Source organism: Saimiri boliviensis, chromosome 1 (assembly GCF_048565385.1).
Source record: "Saimiri boliviensis isolate mSaiBol1 chromosome 1, mSaiBol1.pri, whole genome shotgun sequence".
NCBI lineage: Eukaryota > Metazoa > Chordata > Mammalia > Primates > Cebidae > Saimiri > Saimiri boliviensis.
Window position 1 is genome coordinate 134744109 of NC_133449.1, and position 15220 is coordinate 134759328.

The 15220-nt window shown below is 38.8% G+C and overlaps 1 long non-coding RNA gene across 2 annotated transcripts in view; it reads left to right on the top strand.

The window, feature by feature from the left end:
• LOC141585422 (uncharacterized) overlaps positions 1–15220 on the top strand; it is a 123119-nt gene that overhangs the window by 91526 nt on the left and 16373 nt on the right. The window contains exon 1 of one of the 2 annotated variants that reach the window (XR_012518881.1): positions 1046–13602. The exons of the other annotated variant lie outside the window; for it this stretch is intronic. This is a non-coding gene — a long non-coding RNA (uncharacterized LOC141585422). Of the gene's footprint in view, positions 1–1045; positions 13603–15220 lie in introns of those variants that run through there. 2 annotated transcript variants of the gene reach the window in all.

Consider the following 15220-nt stretch of genomic DNA (forward strand, 5'->3'; position numbering starts at 1 on the left):
AAAAATACAAAAATTAGCCACATGTGGTGGTGCATGCCTGTAGTCCTAGCTACTAGGGGAGGCTGAGGCAGGAGAATTGCATAAACCCAGGAGATAGAGGTTGTAGTGTGCCAAGATCGTGCCACTGAACTCCAGCCTGGGTGATAGAGTGAGATTCCGTCTCCAAAAAAAAAAAAAAGGCAATGGTGGCTTGAAAGACAGTAGTGAGGATACAGAGGAATACACAGATGTGGAAAATCCTTAACATGCTGAATCAATAGGACCAGATTTTGGAGTATATGCAAGAGAAAGAGTCAAAAATAACGAATATTTTTAGTTTGAGCAACTAAATAGATAATGCTGCCATTTATTGAGATAGGGTATGGGAGAAGAAGCGGGAGAAGTTTGGAGGTCAGGTCTGGTCATATCAGGAAATACAGCATGTGGATCTGGAGTTCATTATTCTCAAGAAAGGAGGATAAGTAAAAATACTTAGAAAAGGTGAGAAGGAAACCAGGAAAATATGGCTGCTCTAACCCCATGGAAAAGTATATTTTTCAAAAAGAATAGTCAATGGTATCACATGTTGCAGATAAACAAGTCACACAAGATCAAACAAGACAGGGATTCAAAGGCGTTCTTTAGATTTAGTAGCAAGAAGGCTCTGATTTTTTCTTGGTAAGAGCAGTTTCAGTGGAAAAAGTGTAAGTCACAATGTTAAGGACTAAGGTGGAGGAAAGCAATACAAGGAATAAGTATTTAGTTAGGACTAAGTATTTAGTTAGGACTAAGTAGTTAAGGACTAAGGTGGAGGAAAGAAATAATAAGGACTAAGTCATAAAGTTAAGGACTCAGGAAGGTGGAGGAAAGAAATACAGGTCATCAGAGTGGACAGCCAGTTCAAGAAGTTCAACTTTTACCCTGACTTCCGGGTTGTCTACTCTGAAGGACACTTAAAAATATTTTATTTTTCTTAGAAAATTTTGAGCCTTATATGCTTTGGCATGGATGTTTACTTGTCAATTTTGTCTGAAATATGTTGGTTATCTCATTATTATAAAAATTAAAAATGCTTAATTTATATGAGTTTTCTCTTGTAACAATTATTGGTTTGATCTATTTGCTCTTTTTTTCTGCAGAAACATTCATTTGTTCAATCTTTATGATCTCTTCAATTCATCTGCCAACTTCTATATTTTTTTTATTTTTATTCAGTCTGTTAATATTTCTTAAATTCTCAGTATCATTTAATCAGGTTTTGGCACTGTTAAGTCTTTCTTTTACCTTTTCCTATATGATCTTTTTTTTTAATTTTAGTTTTTTAACGGGTTGACCGTTTATGTCAGATTGTTATAATTTAAGGAAAATTATATCTGTCATATCCCACTGAACATAGGAGGTAGATCTTTTCTGAACTATTATTTCATGAACTTTAGTAGAAGATCATTTATCTGGGAGTCTATATGTAAGAGTATATGATGGAATTGTCATATACGTGTTATGTCCTTTTTAAAAACCATTGTCTAGATTTAAAAATAATTTGTTATAATAATTGAAGAAGAATTTTCTGAAATGAATGGTCCATGGTGATGGTGAGCTCCACTGAGCTGTATCAGTGATGGTGAGAGTTGTAATAGATGGATAAAGGATGGCTTTACCTGATGCCATTTTATACCGTGAAATGCTTACACATTTTATAGAACAAATGTCATTTGGTACTGATTACTGAACAGAAGATGGGTCAGAGGTAGAAGCTGGAAGAGAAACCTGAAAAAGAAAAGCAGAGGAAAAAACAAAAAGCAGTTGACAGCTCTTTTCATCAACACTGTGGTGCCGTTTCATTCCTCAGTTTCTGTGCTGCTGTTTGTTACATCAGATCCTGTCTCTTCAGATCAACAAAGATTTCCTGGAAAATAAAAACTTCATTTCAGAAAGTAATTTGTCATTTTTATGTATGTTTTATTTTTAAAGAAAACAGTGCAAGCAAAGTCTCTCTGTATGAGACTTGATAAGTAAAATATGTTTGCTGTGTTTCTATTACTAAATATTTAGTTATGTTTTTCCCATTTTCAAGTTAGTCTAGATTTTTCATGGGTGTAGTTGATGATTTATATTTTCTACATTCTTAAGTTAGTTTGCATGTTACATTTTTGTTAGATAAAACTCTTGTAGGATATACATGCCTTTAAAACTGATATATTTTTGGCCAGGTGTAGTGGCTCAAGCCCGTAATCCGAGCACTTTGGGAGGCAGAGGTGGGTGGTTCACTTGAGGTCAGGAGTTTGAGACCATCCTGGCCAACATGGAGAAATCCCATCTCTACTAAAAATATAAACATTAGTTGGATATCATGGTGCATGCCTGTAGTTCCAGCTACTCAGGAGACTGAGGCAGGAAAGTCGATTGAACCCAGGAGACAGAGGTTGCACTACTGCACTCCAGCCTGGACAACAGAGTGAGACTATCTCAAGGAAAATCAAAAGAAAACACTAATATATTTTTTTCAATACTGTGGGTCCCCCATGATGTTCTATGATGCATTTTTTTTCTTTTTACCATTGTACTTGTTTGAGGTTAACGTATGTAAAACTGGAAATATTTTGCAAGAGATCAGATCATGGACTTTTTGGCTAAGTCATCCTTTATTGTTACTTTACAAGAAAATGTTCTTTGAACCTTCCTTAGCACTTTGCTCCTTTCTCTTGAACTCCAGAGAGTTTTGTAGTGTCTCTGAATTTCTCATCATGGCATCTTTAGGTAGACTCCATTATCTTTGGTTGTGGCAAGAAGCAGGAAGAGCAATTGATTGCTGTCTCAACAGTTGACATCAACAGTCAACATATGGAAATTGTCAGACAAATCATTTCATCTTACTATCCAGTATTTTTTTCACACAGCACACAGATTCTAAGTAAGAGGTGAGTCAACATGGGTGGTATAACTTGCAGATTCATAAGCATAAAGATGGAAAAAGATGGCGGGCTGGCAGCACACTGAGGTGCTCTCAAGTGTATCAATAGATCTCCCTTATCCTTCCAAAAGGGATTTTGTGATCTGCCTGCTGCAGATTCTCCCCAAATGCCGCCCCAGTTTCTACTCACCTCTCTTTTTCATTTACATTTACATTTACATTCTTTATCTGATCCACAGGCTCAAATCTTTTTCTGATACATTTTTTTAAAACTGACATTTGTCTAGTTTGGATTCAGGAATTCTCTTTCAAACACAACAATATTACGTTCTAAATAATCCCATACATGCATCATCATATACAGAGCTTCACACCAAGTTCATTTTCCATTTAATCAGACACAGTATCTTCCCGTCTTAGGAGGATATACTTTTTGGTCTTTTTGTACTTTTTTTTTTTTGGTCTTGATGCATGTGGCCCATCAGACTCCACATTAATTTTTATTTTCTACTTCTTGAATATACAGTGATATATCAAGATCCAGTGTTGGAGAGCAATTAGTATTGTTTTTAGTTCTCTCTAAGGTATACAGAGGCTGACAGATACCCTCTTCTATGTCTGAAGTTCATAGTGGCTTTGTCTATCATGGCTTGCTGTTAAGTTGTGTAGCAAATGTTTAAGAAAATATCTCAGACATCCAAATACATTGGGCAAGATTAAAGGCCATTGTAAGTACAGTTGCATATTAAGTAATGAGAAATTCTCAGGCCAATGGCTTTTAAAATATGATTGTGAGATTACTGAGGTTATGACTTAATAGAAAGCTGAAGGAAGCGTCAGGCCAGAGAATTTTTTCCCGTTGCCTCTTCAAATGTCAAATACAGATATGGCCATGGATTTTATTTTATTTTATTTTTTTCAGGCAGAGTCTCAGTCTGTTGCCCAGGCTGGAGTGTAGTGGCGTGATCTTGGCTCACTGCAATCTCTGCCTCTGGGGTTCAAGCGATTCTCCTGCCTCAGCTTCCCAAGTAGCTGCAATTATAGGCGTGCGCCCCTATACCTGGCTAATCTTCGTATTTTTAGTAGAAATGGCATTTCACCATGGTGGTCAGACTGGTCTCGAACTCCTGGACTCAAATGATCCACCTGCCTTGCACTCGCAAAGTGCTGAGATTACAGGCATGAGCCACCATGCCTGGCCTGGCCATGGATATTTCTGATGCTGTCAAAGATGGTGGAATGACTGGATTCATTATTTCACAGATATGGAATGTCTGTTATGTGGCAGGCACTGTGGTAGGTCTTGTGCATACGAGGAGGGGTCCCTGCATGCACACGGCCCAAAGCAACCTTACTGTCTGTTCAATGAGTGTGGAACAGGACAAAGAGCAGACATGTCAACAAGTGATACAACACAGTGTGGGAGGAGCTGTACTCTAGGTCTCTACAAAATGCTGTGGGATACATCAATGTTCAGAGCAGCAATTTCATAAAATAGTCAAAAAGTTGAAACAACCCAAATGTCCATCAACTGATGAGTGGAACAAAATGTGGTATATCCATACAATGGAAGATACTTGGCAATAAAGAGGATCAAAGTACTAATACATGGTATGACCTGAATGAACCTTGAAAACACCGTTAAGTGGAAGAAGCCAGTGGCAAAGACTATGGTATATGATTCCATTTATATGAGATGATCAGAACAGACAAATATATAGAAACAAAATAGATTAGTGGTTGCTTAGGGCTGAAAGTAAAGTAGGGGAGAGAGAATGGGATGGTGACAGCTAAGGGAAGTAGGGTTTCTTTTTGGAGTAATGAAATGTTCTTAAATTGATTGTGATGATAAGATGCTCAAATCTGTGAATAGTCTAAAAGCCATTAAGGTAGGCACTTTAAATGAGTGAACTGCATGGTGTATGAATGACACCTCAATTAAGCTGTTAAAAAATGCCTTAGGAGCAAAGAAATGTGTGATCATTGCCAATGTCATGGGGATAGGAGCAGTATTTACAGAACGCATAATTCTCTGGATAGCCTGCAGGTGAGTGCCGTCACCCCCATTTTCAGAGAATAACTTGTCCCTGGCCTCAGAGCAGAGACGGAACATGGTCCCCCATCTGTAGGAAACAGTCAACACTGCTTCTTACCACACTTCCCCACAGAGGAGGTAATGTTTATGCTCCCCCTCAAAGTATGTGTCAGAGCTAATGAGGGACAGGTGATCAGAGAGGGACATTCCGGCAGAGAAGCATAAGGTTAGGGTCCTGGTAGGAAAGAGATGGCACATGTGATCTGCATAATTTGAGTAGCGATCAATGAAGTGACTATCTATAGAGGTATGGTAAGAGTTAAAGGGAACCACCATGGGAATGGCAGCAACCTGGAGCATTACCATCCCAGGCCTGAATGGGTGAGATAAGGAAGCCATTGTAGGAACACAGAGAGGGTGGTTATATACACAGGGCTACTTTCTATGGGGAGACACAGCAACAGTGACCCAGCAGGGAGGAGCCCAGGCAATAACTGCCCAGATTCATGTTCCTCTTACCCTCTAATCTCTGCCGGTCACTTTCATTGGCTGTACCAAGAAGCAAGAGGGCAAGAGAGCCCACTGATGTAAGGCACACAGGTCAGCTTCATGGGACAGAGAAAGGCGCAGCAGCCGGACCCAAAGGGACAAATGGGAAGTAATCAGCAGAGATGTGGAGGTGTAAAAATAACATATCTTGTAGGATTGGTAAAATGGATCATGACACCATTGTAATGCGGTCTACTCTGATTCTCATTCTTCTCCAAACTCTTGCCCTGAGTCCATGTGTTTTTCCTGGTAAATTAGAGAAGTGTCTTCCAGATGCTTTTCTCTGTGGATTCCCGATCCCCTCATTCTTAAGGCATTCCAGCCTCCCACTTTCCTGGTTCTTTGTAAAGCCCGTGCTTGCCCTCAGTGCAGATCTCAGATAAGGCAGGCCCTCTAAGTCAGGTCAGGAAGCCTAAGGCCGTCTTTGGCGAACTAATGCTCCTCTTACTAAAATAAATGAACTCCCCATGCTGACGAGGGGAAATAACAATTCCCCTTGCAGAGAAAGTTCAGGCAGGAGGGATTGTAAACCAGTGACTGTGGGGATCCGTTTATGTCTGCCACTAGGGGGCAGGTGGACCCATTTTTAGGACTAAAAGTGTTTTTCTAGTATCTTCTGAGAACAGAGGGAGAGAAAAATGGAGACTTGGAAAAGAAACAGGGTGTTTGTTTTTTTCTTTCTTCTGAAGTTGTTCTCTGATCAAGGAAAGTGCACAGAAACCAAAAAATTCTCCTCCTGGAAATAGACAGCTAGGCACTGAAGTGTTCTTCATTGACCTTGGTCAATTTCTTCAAGGCCCCGTAGGATCTCTCTTCCATCTTTGTAGACTAAGAAGTGAGAGTTTGTGCTTAAGATAACTTCACCCAGTATCACAGGCCATACGAACAAGGCTATTAGAGACCAAGGCATCGAACAGATAGTAGTTTATTGGTTTATAATAAGAAACATGTTGGGGAGATAAGGCAGCTGGCAGAACTTGATTAGGACATTCTTTTGTTCAAAAAACCTTCATGGGAAACTAAAGTATAATCAGAAGATGACTGGGAATGAGAATAAAGTGAAGTTGGTTGTGTGACTGGAAGTTTACTGCTTTGGTCTGCTGGGTCTAGCCTCACAGCAGGGATGTATCTGACAGATGAATGAGATTTTTGTGATAGGTGAAAGGGCAGCTTGCTCCCTAGATGACTCTGAGATGGGAAGCTCCAATACTGCCTTGTAACTCTCTTCTCTCTGTTGCTGAGCACTCTTTGTGTTGAGTGTTAAATATTCTCACTCATCTATCTATTTATCTATCTGTCCATCCTAATCTGATCTATGTATCTATCAATCATCTATCAGCTATCTCTCTACCAACCACATATCCATCATCAATTAATCTATCATCTATTGATCATAAATTATGTATCTATCTGTCATCTATCAACCACCTATCAACTATGTATCATCAGTGATTTATCATCTTTCAGTCATCTCTCTGTCAGTCCATCCATCCATCCATCCTGCCAACAAGTTAGGCATATTTTAATGTTAGGGCCTACAAGTCATTGTGGGTCTTTAAGATGAATTCATAGATATTTGCTCCAATTTGTGTGTCTTGAGTCACAGTTTGACTCTCAGAGGATGACCTTCAGTTCTTCTGGGTAGTTGTTCGTTTGGGTAACTGAGAGGCCAGCACACTCAGATTGAGGATGTGCTGAACATGTGTGGTAGAATGGGCACAAACTGAGCACTTAGTCTGTGGACGACAGGGTGAAGGTATGAGAATTTAACACCCACTGGTGAAGTCTGAGGATAGGAAGATACCCCATCCATCAAGGATTAGGTCAGATGATATTTAAAAGAATGGACTTCAGTGGGATTTTTTTTTTTTTTCCCCATTTCTCTGAGCTGTCTCAAACTTTAAGCCTTTGTCTGTCATTTCATTCTGAGAATTTATGCATACAATGATGACCTTCGGGATGTCCAGAATAATCATTTTCCAAATGTCTTGAGAAGTTCTAGAGTTAAATAAAGTAAAAACATGATGTAGATCAGAGTTGACAAACTACAGCCCAAACACTGAATCCATCCTGCCGCCAGCTTTTGTAGATAAAGTTTTACTGGAACACAACCACACCCATCTGTTCACATACTGTCTATGGCTGCTTTCTCACCACAACAGCATAGTTGAGAGGTTGCCACAATGAATGCGTGGCCCACAAAGGCTAAACTGGGAGCTACCTGGCCCCTCACAGCATACCACGTTACCTCTACCTGCTGTGGAGGAAGGAATAAGCTAGGTACGTTCTAGCTGTATGACATTAGGCAAGTTTTACCTCTGTGTGTCTCAGTTTTACCATCTGTAAATGAGAATAATTATATCTACTTTTAAGTTAGGTTTAGATGAAATAACTTATTTAAAACATCTACCATATAAGGCTCTCAATAAGTTACTATTAATAAATGGGAAAACTTTACTCAAGTCTCTGTGACAGAACTAACATGAGTACACATACATTTGAAACAATAGCCCTGTCAGTAAATTTGAGTGGGAACAACTGTGGAACACACCTCTACAGGAATACACTGATTTTTAATAACTCTGCTGCCCAATATGGTAGCCACATGTGGTTCCTGGGCACTTGAAATGTAGGTAATCCAAACTGAGATATGCTATAAATGTGAAATACACATCAGACTTCAAGACTTAACGTGAAGAAATGTAAACTGTTATCATTTCATATCGATGATCTTGAACACAGAGGCTGGAAAAAATTATTTCATATTGATTATGTACTAAAAGATAATACTTCAGAGATACTGGGTTGAATTAACTATATTAGTAAGTTAAATTTCTCCTGTTTCTTACTACCTTTTTTTTTTTTATCCTGGCTGCTAAAGTTTAAAAATCACATTTGTGTTAGGCATTATATTTCTATCAGAGAGGACTCTTTTAGAAGAAAGGAATGTTAGTTATGCAACCACTAAGAAGTTAGTTTTGGGAAATCTTTGCCACCTAATAAATAAGTATAGCTGGAAAATCAGGGTCGCAAATGTAAACTGAGACATTTTATTTAGAGGTTGAAGGAATGATTTCGCATAAGAGGATGTAACTTCCTTTGAAACAGATGTTGGTTTGCCATCTCCAGTTTCCCAGGGAAGGGTCAGGCATGTAGTAGGTGCTCAGTGAATGTTGAATTGCACTGACAGAGATATGAGAAAGGCAGATTCATCAGAAGACAAAGGAAGCCGGAAGAAAAGTCAGTGAGCCTTACTCTGTCTTGCTGAAAGAAAGAATGGGTCTGGGGTTTTAACAAATTTAAGTTTAAGAGGAGATGTCTTAAGAGACAGGATCTAAAGCCCTGGCGAGAGAGCCATTCTGTATAGAACTGGAAACTCCCAATAACTCAAATCTGGACTGGGGAGGCAGTTTCCAAAGGCAGGGCCATCCAAGTGAAGTCCGGAGCCTTATTGCCCATCACAGCCTTGGGATAGGCCAAGAAGGCCCATTATTCACTCTCTTCAAGAATTGATGAGGTGCCTGTGACATACCAGGCACAATGCTAGGTGCTGAGGACATAGAGTTGAAAGGAGCTCTGTATTCAAGGAGCTTACAGTTTAAAGGGAGACAGACCTGGTTATTTGCAGTACAAGTGGCCATTGCTTACACAGTTACACTAAATGAATACCCACATTCCATTTTAAGACATAATACCCAAGAAGAATCTATAACCATTTTGAAAATTAGTGTTATATGAGGAAGAAACACTCCAACCCAATATGCAGTGTTTCGGCAACCCTTTTAGCCCTGTTTGCTTAAGCGATTCACAGACTTTGCAATCTTTCTTCATTCTGTCTGTCCTCAGCATGATAAACATTTGGGGCTAATAAGCTAAGTTGTTTTTTTTCTTTTTTTGAATACTAGGGCTTTCAGCAGTTGAGTTTTATATTTATAGCTTCAATTAGTTGAGTTGTAGGCTTATTGTGGTAGTTGGGACCATCATTCAACGTACCTGCTCTCACTGAGGGTGGAATACACCTTCCTGTGTCATTGAATTTGGCGTGGCCACGTGACCTTCTTTGGCCAAAGGAAGGCTAGCAGACTTGATGTGGAGAGAGGCCTTAAATCTGCTTGTGTGATTTAGCTTGGCTTTTGCACGGGGAGAACAAACCCTGAGAAGTCACTGGTCCAAGAAGAATGAGAGACAACTGATAAAGTTGTGATTGAATCCCATAGCAGGAAATTCAGCCCAGCTGACCTACAGCTTAAAGCAAAGCCACTCTCCACGGCCAGCCTAGACAAGCCAGACTGCAGTGGACCTGTAGACCCATGAGCATGAGAATAAGTGTTTGTGGTTATAGACACTTTGAGTTTTGGGTGATTTGTTGCGCAGTGCTATTTTGGCATAATTGTATAATATCCTCTTCAAAAGTCAGTTTTGTTTGTTCCTAATCCTTTTTAGACTGATTGAACTTTTATTGTATTCATACAATTTAATTAAACATGACACACACTAATGGAATATGAGTGCAAAAACAAAGAGGTTTGTTTTTCTAGATAAATCTTATTCTGTGTTTAATTTTTTAAATCTTTGTTGGGTTTTGGTGTTAAAAGTGACGTTGGACTAATAAAATGTATCAAGCAGTTTTCTGTCTTTTTCTGCAGGCTGAAATAGTTAATATTGGTTTTATATATTTTGGAAGTATAAATCTATGTTGTCCTAAACCCTTGTACAAAGGTAGACATTTAATCATTTTATTTCTTCCATCATAATGATTTATTCAACTTTTCCATTTTGGGGGTGGTTAGTTTGGGTAATAAACATTAATTTCTAGAAACTCATTTGTTTCCTAAAAGTTTTAAAAACAATTTGCAGTAATATTTTCTTATAATATTTGTGGCTGGGCGCAGTGGCTCTCGCCTGTAATCCCAACACTCTGGGAGGCTGAGGCTGGTGGATCACAAGGTCAGGTGTTTGAGACCAGCCTGACCAACATAGTGAAACCCCGTCTCTGCTAAAAATACAAAGAAAAAAAAATTAGCTGGGTGTGATGGCCGGTGACTGTAATCCCGGCTACTTGGGAGGCTGAGGCAGGAGAATCGCTTCAACCTGTGAGGCAGAGATTGCAGTGAGCTGAGATCCCGCCACTGCACGGCAGCCTGGCAACAGTGTGAGACGCCATCTCAAAAAATATATATGTGTATATATATATATAAAATATATGTATATATATAAAAAATATATATATAGTATATATATATTTTTTAAGCATTCGGAATCCTGCATTTATAATGTCCCTATCCTTTTTTCTTAATCAAACTTGTGAAATGTTTTCCAGTTTTTGGAATTTTTACTTTTCCTACTTTTGGTTATTTATGTATTTTCTATAATTTTTGTTACTTTATTAATTAGAGCATGCAATTTTTAAAATTTTAGGTTCCAGGGTAAATGTGTAGAATGTGCAGATTTGGTAAATGTGTGGCACAGTGGTTTACTGTATCCATCAACCCATTGCCAAGGTATTAAGCCCACCACACATTAGCTGTTTTTCCTGATGGTCTCCCTCCCCTGATCCCACCCCTTGACAAGCCCCAGGGTGTAGTGTTCCCCTGCCTGTGTCCCTGTGTTCTCATTGTTCAGCTCCCAGTTATCCATGAGAGCAAAGCGTGTAATTTTAATTTGTCTTTTCTAAGTTCTATTTCATGATTCAGTCTTTTTTTTTTTTTTTTTTTGAGACGGAGTTTCGCTCTTGTTACCCAGGCTGGAGTGCAATGGCGCGATCTCGGCTCACCGCAACCTCTGCCTCCTGGGTTCAGGCAATTCTCCTGCCTCAGCCTCCTGAGTAGCTGGGATTACAGGCACGGGCCACCATGCCCAGCTAATTTTTTTGTATTTTTAGTAGAGACGGGGTTTCACCATGTTGACCAGGATGGTGTCGATCTCTCGACCTCGTGATCCACCCGCCTCAGCCTCCCAAAGTGCTGGGATTACAGGCTTGAGCCACCGAGCCCGGCCATGATTCAGTCTTAATAGGTTATATGTTTCTAGGAATTTATTCATTTCTTCTAGGTTATATGATGTGTTGACATATAAATGCTTATAGTAGTCTCTTTTAATTTTTTGAATTCTGTTATTGGTTGTAATAGTTCCTCTTTCAGTTTTTATTTTATTTGACTCTTCTTTTAGTCTAGCTAAAGGTTTGTCCATTTTGTTTATCTTTTCAGAAAACAAACCCTTAGCTTTCTTGATCTTTTCTACTGTTTTTCTGCTCTCTATTTGATTTATTTTTGCACTGATCTTTATTTCCTTTTTACTAACTAGGGGCTTAGTGTGTTCTTTGTTTACCTTGAGGTGTAGAGTTAGGTGGCTTATATGAGATCTTGTTTTTCCCCCCATGTAGGCATTTATTGCTATAAACTTTCCTCCTAGAACTGCTTTTGCTGCATCTCATAAAGTTTGGCATACTGTATTCCCATTTTTGTTTGTCTCAAGATATTTTAAAATTTCTCTTTTGATTTCTTCTTTGACTCATTGGTTGTTTAGGAGCGTGCTATTTATTCTTTATCAACGTGAGGAAGTTCCGCTCTATTCCGTGTTTACTGAGAGTTTTTATCATGAACTGATGTTGGATTTTATCAAATGCTTTTTCTGGATCCATTGATATAATCGGGTGAGGAGCAGGTTGTTTAATTTCCACCTATTTGTGAAGATTACAATTTTCCTCCTGCTATTCATTTCTAGTTTTGTACTATTATGGTTGGAAAAGATATATAATAGATGTCAATCTTCTCAAATATGTTGAGGCTTGGTTTGTGACTGCTATAGTCAAAATTCATATGTTGAAACTGAATCCCCATTATGATAGTATGAGGAGGAGGGGCCTTTATGAGGTGATAGGTCATGAGGGATTTGCCCTCACAAATGGGATTAGTGCCATTACAAGAAAAGGCTGACGGGACCTGCCTTCTCCTGCTATGTGAGGGTGTGGCAAGAGGAGTCATCTGTGAAGCAAAGCGCATGATTTCATCAGACATGGAATCTCCTGGGGACTTAATCTTGGAATTTCCAGCCTCCAGAACTGTGAGAAGTAAATTTCTATTATTTATAAAGTAACCAGTCTAAGATATTCTGTTATAGCAGCCTGGGTAACTGGCTAAGACAGATGGCTCACGTATGATCTATCCTAGATAATGCTCTCTGTGCATCTGGGAAGAATGTGTGTTCTACTTCTGAATGGAAAAACAAAGCAAGGACCATGCACAGTGGCTCATAAACCCAGGGGTTTGAGACCAGTCTAGACAACACAGCAAGAATATATGTCTGTAAGGTCCATTTAGTCTAAAGTGTAGTTCAAGTCTAATGTTTACTTATTGACTTTGCGTCTGGATGATCTCCTCATTCAAAGTGGGGTACTGAAGCCCCCTGCTCTTATTGTATTGCTGCCTGTTTCTCTCTTTGTGTCTATTAATATTTGCCTTACATATTTTGGTTCTCTGGTGTTGGACACATATATATTTATAATTGTCAGTCCTCTTCAAGAATTAACCCCTTTATCATCATACAATGATCTACTTTGTCTCTGTCAGTTTTTGACTTAAAGTCTATTTTGTGTGATATAAGTATGGCTGCTGTGCTCTTTTTTGTTTTTGTTTTTTTTTTTGCATGAAGTATCTTTTTCATTTTCCATCTGCATGTGTCCTTAAAGCTGAAGTGAGTCTCTTGTAGGTAGCATATTGTTGAGTGAAAGGTGGTCTTTTTGTTGTTGTTGTTGTTTGTTTGATAGGGTCTAACTCTGTCACCCAGGCTGGAGTGTAGTGGTATGATCACAGCTTACTGTAATCTTGAACTCCTTGCCTCAGTCTCCCAGATAGCTAGAGCTACAGACACATACCACCATTCCTGGCTAATAATTTTATTTGTATTTTTTTTTTGTAGAGAAAGGGTCTTGCTGTGTTACCTAGACTGATCTCAAACTCCTGGCCTCAAGTGATCCTCCTGCATTGACCTCCCGAAGTGCTGAGATTACAGACATGAACCACCTGGCCCTGTTTTTTGTTTTGTTTTGCTTTTTGTTGTGTCCATCAGCCACTGTAGATCTTTTGACAGGAGCATTTAATTTATTTACATTCAAGTTAATTAGTGATAGGTAAGGACTTACTGTTGTTATTTTGTTAATTGTTTTCTGGCTATTTTTTTTTTAAAGATGCTTTATTCCTTTGTCCCTCTCTTGCTGTCTTCTTTTGTGATTTGATTTTTTTTTTTTTTTTGAGATGGAGTTTCACTCTTGTTACACAGGCTGGAGTACAATGGCGTGATCTCGGCTCACCACAACCCCCGCCTCCTGGGTTCAGGCAATTCTCCTGCCTCAGCTTCCTGAGTAGCTGGAATTACAGGCACATGCCACCATGCCCAGCTAATTTTTGTAGTTTTAGTAGAGACAGGCTTTCACCATGTTGACCAGGATGGTCTCGATCTCTTGACCTCATGATCCACCCACCTCGGCCTCCCAAAGTGCTGGGATTACAGGCGTGAGCCACTGCGCCCGGTGATTTGATTGTTTTTTATAGTGGTGTGCTTTCGTTCCTTTCTCTTTATCTTCTGTGTATCTCTTCTAGGTTTTTGCTTTGTGGTTATCATGAGGCCTATATAAAACATTTCATAGTTATAACAGTTAATTTTAAGCTGATGTCATCTTAACTTTGATTGCATAGAAAACTTAGCAGCACTTTTACTCCCTCTCCCTCACATTTTATGTTTTTGATGTCACTATTTACGTATTTTAATATTGTGTATCTATCATTATTGTAGCTATTATTGTTTTAATACTTCTGTCTTTTGACCTTTATACTAGGGTTATAAGTGATCTACATACCACAATTACAGTATTAAAGTATTCTGAATTTGACTATATACTCGCTTTTAGCAGTGAGTTTTATAATTTTCTTTGTTTTCATCTTACTAATTAGTGTTCTTTTGTCTCAGTTGGAGGAACTTCATTTAGTATTTTTTGTAAGGCAGGTCTAGCAGTGATGTACTTCCTCGGCTTTGTTTATCTTGGAAAGTCTTTATCTCTTCATTTCTGAAGGACAGCTTTCCCAGGTGCAGTATTCTTGGACAGTTATTTTCCTTTAAGCACTGTGACTATGTCATCCCACTGTCTCCTGGACTGCAGTTTCTGCTGAGAAATTTGATGATATCCTTATGAGAGTTCCCTTGTATGTGAGGAACCTCTTCTTTCTTGCTGCTTTCCAAATCCTTTTTTTGTCTTTGATTTTCTACAGTTTGATTAAAATATGTCTTGGTAAAGACTTGTTTGAGTTTACCTGATTGGAGACTTTTGAGCTTCATGAATCTGGATGTCCATAATCTCACTAGATATGGGAAGGTTTCAGCCACCATTTCTTTCAATAAGCACTCTGCCCCTTTCTTTATACCTTCTTCTGAGACTTCTAGAATGTGACTGGTAGCCCTTTTGAAGGCATCAAATGAATCTCATAGGTGTTCTTCATTCATTTTCATCGTTTTTTCTTTTTTCTTCTTTGTCTAGCTATTTTTTAGTGACCTGTCTTTGAGTTTACAGATGACTTCTTTTGCCTAAACATGCTTGCCATTGCCCTTCTCTGCTGCAGTTTTTTTCATTTTATTCATTGTTTGCTTCAATTCCAGAATTTTCATTTGGTTGTTTTAAAATGATTTATGTTTCTTTATTGAACTTCTTGTTTCATTTATTTATTTTTTTGATAATGTTGTCATCTGTGGTTCTT